Source organism: Ursus maritimus, unplaced genomic scaffold (genome assembly GCF_017311325.1).
Source record: "Ursus maritimus isolate PB19 unplaced genomic scaffold, ASM1731132v1 scaffold_27, whole genome shotgun sequence".
NCBI classification, from domain to species: domain Eukaryota; kingdom Metazoa; phylum Chordata; class Mammalia; order Carnivora; family Ursidae; genus Ursus; species Ursus maritimus.
The window spans coordinates 5,876,665-5,882,664 of record NW_024425230.1 but is presented as its reverse complement, the minus strand read 5'-3'; positions in this window follow the sequence as shown (position 1 = coordinate 5,882,664).

Sequence of the window (6,000 nt, the reverse complement as noted above, 5' to 3'; positions counted from 1 at the left end):
ATAAGATTCATAGCATTGGCTGAAGGGTTGATGAGTAGGCAGAGAGAAAACTGATGGTGAGGGCTGGAAGGAGAGCCATCATGTATCCAGTGGTAGAATGTTTGTTAATTGTCACCTGGGATAACTTGGAAGAATCAGAGAAAAGAGACTTAATGGTGTTACTTTACCTCAAAGGTCAAGAGGCTCAAAGAACCTGCAATTACGTTCAGAGAGAAAAGCATGTATCAAAAAGTGGGAAAGTGGCTACTGACAATGTAGCTAAGTGGAATCAAACAGATTAGGTAAGAAGTTAACTACATTTTAATTTAATTAGTTAGTAATATTTAAAATGAGAATACTTTATCTTAAAAAAAAGTCAATGAAGTTCAGCCCTTTGATGTGGGTCAGAATGCTACACCCTCAGCTGTGGGGCTCCAGCTGCCAGGCCCCTAGATGTATCCAAGTGTTGACTACGGATGTCTAAATAGCAGAGGAAAGCTACCACAAAGGACTGTCCAGAACAGTCATGAGACACACCACAAATAAGGAGGACAAGAAGGAAGAAATACAAATTAAAATATGTGCACACATTAGTGAAGCCATGGAGAAATGGCATTTCCAGACCTGTGACTTTGCAATTGATACTGTCCCTCTGTTATCTTTGGTGTTCTCAAGTTCGAAGGCATTTAAAAAACCCTTAAATATGTATCTTATGCTGTATAAATACACCATCAATAGTTACTTTTTTATTGTCATTGTAAAATATTTTACAATTCTTCCCTGGTTATAATATTTTCACCAAAGAGTCATGTAGCCGTGAACATTGAAATTTGAATTTCGTTGTGTTCTTATATGGATTGAAATGGGAAAAACTTACTGTTTCCTCTAGAGCCTATGTATCTTAACAAATCATATCTAAAATGCTTCTCATAGCTGTCCTGTTTTTAAATGAGAGGCATAGACTATATTTATTGTTGTCCCCATGTTTACGTCAATGTCCTATTGAAAATATTCTGAAAGTATAATTATTTAAGAATAAAAAGAGACGTTAACTAAATTTTTGAGAAAAACTAGCAGTGCCAAAGAAACTACATACAAGGACTAATAGAGATTGTGGCTGGGGTTTACGAGTACCCTTAATCTCCACCCTTCTACAGATGGAAATGGGCTGGGAATTGCCAAGCTTCCAAGGAGGGTGTATTCCCAATGCCCACCCCCATCCGTGCAGATAAGGAAGATGATGGTGAAGAAAGAACCCCCAAGGGTGAAGCAAGACTCCAAAGAACAATGCATTGGCCAGGCCTTCCCAGGCAGCAGGATTGGGATGATTCCAGGAATATCCTCACTCCTGGGTGGGGGAAAATTCCTGCCAAGCAGGATTTTAGGTTTGATGTGGACACTGTTTACTGGAACTCTCCCCCTCCTCTGCTTTCGGAATCAGGGTGTTTGTTGTGTTGTTCTGTCCCTTTCTACCCCTGTGCATTGGGATTGTGCCTTGGAGCTAGGAGTGGGGTGGGGGTGGGGGGCACAGACAACTTATCTTTAGGTCATAGGTTTCTAGACGAAAAAGAACCGTATGAGCCAGCCACACATGAAGAGACCACCGAGCCTCCTACAGAGGTCCTGGAGCTGGAACTGGACACTGCAGAGTCTCTCTTGCCTCAAATCCCTGTCATCCTTCAGTCTCGGATCTCTCTGTTCCTGGCCTGTAGATCCAGGTTTAAAAGGCTCATGAAAGTAGGGCAGGCCCACTTGGGGAGGGGGAAAGTAGATTTTAGGTGTGGGAAAGAAGGCATGAGTGACAACTCTGGGTCAGTGCTCTCACTGTCCCTCTGCCACCATGACCAGCACGTTCTAAACGAGCTGCTCCATCAAACTGCTTGTCCCCGGGTGCCTTCCTATGGACTCGGGGCATGGCCAAAAATGAACCTTTGAGATCTGCAGGTTGCTTGTTCTGCAGGGTGGCCCAGCCTCTCTTGACTGATACAGGGATTCTATCTATCTTACCTTGTGAAGAGGTGTCCCCAGAGCCTCTGACCTGCTCCATCTTCATCTGGTCACCCTCTGTGCCTCTGCCCTCCCTCCCATGTAGAGTGCTTCCTGGACTACATGCCTCCCTCTTTGTTGATAGAACTCCTCATTTTGGAAGCATTATCTCTGGTAGCTTCCTACCATGAGAAAGGATGCATGGAAGGTAAATTTTGTGAGACCCTGTGCATCTAAAACTTTGGTTTGTACTCAGGGTGAAGATGGGAAAATAATTTTAGATTTCCCAAGGCTTTGCTTCTTGCTTTCTAGATTCTACTTGTGGCTGTGGAGAAGCCCACAGCCATTCTGACTCTTGACAATCCTGATGTGACCTGCTTCTATTGTCAGGACACTTTTTGTCCCCATTATTCTTAACTCCAACAGCAATCTGCTTTAGGGTAGGGCTATTTTTTCCCCAATGTACTGGGCTCCCTGTGGGCCCTTTCAACACACATTCTTCAGTAGTGGAGACTTTTCTTGGATTAATTCATTGATGACTCCACCCACCCCCGTGTTTTTTCTGATCATTCATTCGGGGTTCCTATTATTTGATCAATGGACTTTCTGGGTGGTTCTCTATTTTTTTTCTCTATTTCCCATTTTGGCGTTCTTTTTTATTCTACTTTTTAAAAATTTTTTTATTTATTTTAGAGGGAGAAAGAAAGAACACAAGCGGGGAAGGAGCAGAGGGAGAGGGACAAGCAGATTTCATGCTGAGTGCAGAGCCTGACCCAAGGCCTATCCCAGGACCCTGAGATCATGACCTGGGTGGAAATCAAGAGTCAGATGCTCAATGAACTGCGCCACCCAGGCACCCCTTATTCTCTTTCATAGGGATTCCCTCAACTTTATCTTCCATTTTTCCTTTTGAGGGTTTTTTCCTTTCTGCATCTTATTTTAAACTTCCAAGAGCTATGTTTGTTCTCTGAATGTTTCTTTATATGTGTCCTGCTTTCATGGGTTGCAATATCTTAATTTCTCTGATGACATTGTTAGTAGTTATGTTGGTGTGGACTTCTCTCTGTATAGTCTGTTTCTTCCAAGTTGCTTTAAAAAAAATCCACTGGGGCTTTAGATTTCATGACACAAGGCTTTCCTGAGATGCCAGGTCATCTTTGGCTGCTTGTGAAGGACTGATCAGAAGCCCTGTACACATGCATGGGGCTCATTAACAGCGACCTTTCCTTTGGGTGATCTGGCTTAGTTGGGCAACCACAGAAGTCAAAAAGTTTAGGTATTTCCCTTGGCCTGGTCTGATGCCCCAGAAAAGACCTTTTGTCTCCTGGCTCCTGCAATCTGAAATGCCAAAAAGGGGACAGGGGTTGGTCTCAGCATCCCGTATCTATAGGTTCATTTAATCTCCGTGTTCCACTATGACACCTCTGCTGTCAATTGGGCTTGGTGTCTCCCAACCCAAGATGCTCCCTTATACCTTCTTTAGATAATAACCATCCAGTCTTTCGTCAGGATGCAGAAGGCTGTGCAGAATTAGGGAGGGGATCTGGGCAACTCATTGCTTCTTAGCCAGGCTTTCCAGCTTATTCTTAGGTTAGCCTCTCATTCACACTCATGTCCAGAGATACCTAGGGCTACCCATTCATGAACCCTCTGGAGATACCAAGCTTTGTTCCTGCCTATCATTTCAGAATTTCATTTTCTCCAGTCTGCTAAGTATTGTAGTCTCAATTGTGTTGTTACTTCCTCCCTTGCTCTCCCCATCCTTGGCAATTTCTGTCTTACAACAAACAAGCTTACTGCTGTTTCAGGAGGCTCCAGAAATTGGAATCAGCCCACCACCTTTACCAGAAACCCCAGCCACCTTTTCAGTCTTGGACCTCTTTACTCTCCCCAGATACATCTCCATCTACTTGTTCTCATATGATCTTCCCTACTCTGCTTTTGCATATTCTGTTCCTTCCATATGACATTTGATCTCCACTCACCCTCGTATATACAATGAGCTACCTCTGTCAGAACCCTATTTAGCAAGAAAAGCATTGACTCACAGCTCTGGGGAAGAAAAATGAACTCTGGATACTGGAACATACTTCTACATGGTAAAGGCTGCGGGGTCTGAGGCTTTCAGTGAACAATCATCAAACGGGTAAGAAATCAGCCAAGAGGCTGAATTTTGCATCTGGAATGACACAGGGCACAGATGAAACCCTTAGGGAGACTGCACTCAGCACTCACGGAGAGGCCTAGTGCTGTGGATGGAGGTGGGGTGTGTGGCAATGCAGAGGACCCTTGACCCAGGCTGGCCTCCCCTCACCCAGGGCAGGTGTCTTGTCCATGGCTGTGGCCCAATGCCTAGAATACTGCATACTTGTAGGAGGATGGCCAGTGTGAGTGCACGTGGTGTGTGTGTGTGGGGGGGTATCACAGCAGGGGTCATGGAGAAAGCCAAGAGATGTGGTATCTCAAAGACTGGGGCAGAAACCCCCACCCCGGCTGGAGGGGAATAGAGAGGGGATGGGTGCTGGCAAGTAGGTGTAGGGCCAGCTCCATCTTAATGAAGTGACTGATTGTGGCATGTGGTGGGACTACAAGAACATTCTGAATCATTATTTGGTCAGAACACAAATCTCTTAAATGTCATCAACACAATCTGCCCTACAGAATGATTTCTTCCTGCCAGGAGACCCTCTTAGAGGGACCTGACCCAGATGGCCCTTACAGGGCCCACCCAGGGAAGCATTCCTGTAGTCTTCCCAGAGGGCTCCAACTTGATCAGTGAGAAGGAAGTTTAGGATTTCAGTTACAGACACCCAGGGCAGCCAATCATCCATGCCACTTTACTGTTTAGCGTGCAAAGGAGAACGTCTCTCTCAGTTCCTTCTTTGTTACCTAGAAAGACGTTTTTTCTAACCAGGCCTCAAATTAATTTGGTGAGAAATGGCCACTCTTAATCTTGTGTGCAGGATGACCTCCCTCACCCAGCCCTCTTCTCAGATCTGCAGGGTTGGAGCGCCTGGGCTGCCTTCACCGAGCAGGCTCCCTTCGCGGTTGGCAGACACGTGCAAACCATCCATTAAGGCAAACCACCCAGGGGCTGCAGTCCCAGGCCTCAGTCTTCCTGTTCAGGGGCTGGAGGCTAGGGTCCGGAAAGGGGCTTGCGGTGCTTGATTCTGAGGCAGTGGGAAGTTATGTAGTGGCCTCCCCAGCGATGGCCTAGGACTGTAGAAGGATGGTGGAGTCAAGGCGATGATGGTGAGGGCGCCGGTGAGAGTCAGGGGCAAGTTGGCAGGGCCAGGGCAAGGAGTACGCGGACTGGGCGCAGCGGAGTATTTCCTTCGGGAGGCCCAGACAGTGGGTGGGTGAGTGGGTGGGGCGCGGTGGGCGGGGTCCTCGCAGCTGGTGGCGTTTGAAGCCTTCCCCACCGCGGTGGGAGAGGGGCAGCCTAGAGAAGTTGGCAGCAGGCCTCGGGCGGGGAGGAGGAAGGGGCCCCGCGTTCCCTGAACAGCAGCGCAGGCTGCACCAGCACGTAGTTTACTCCGGCAAGCACAGGACGCGGTGGGCACGTCACCCATGTTGCCAGGTTAACCACCAGCCCCGGGCCAGTCCGACTCCCGCTGACAGGCTCACCGGCAGCGCGATCCCCGCCGGGTCCCCGGCTTCCCGGGGCCAGTCGGGGAAGCAGCGGTCCTTCCTGCGGGAGCGGCCCCGCCCCACCCGTGACCTCGCTCCCAGCGGGGCCGCACCGAGGCCCGGAGCTCAGCAGAGGGAGCATGGAGGGGGCGAGTGGCCTGCGCCTCGAGGCGCTGCCACCTAGGAACCCTGCTGCGGCGGGGTGCACGGGGGGTTGTTCCGCCCCTAGGCCAGGCCGGCAGCCCCGCGCCCAGCCGGAGCGGACACTCCTCCTCGCCGTGCAAACGTTGCTCTGGAAGGAAAGAGAGAAGCGGAGGCGAGCCCCGCCGAGGCGCACCCATCCCTGGCGCCCCTCGCAGGCGGGGATGGAGGCACAAAGGGGCGCCCTCCCGAGCGCTCCCTTCC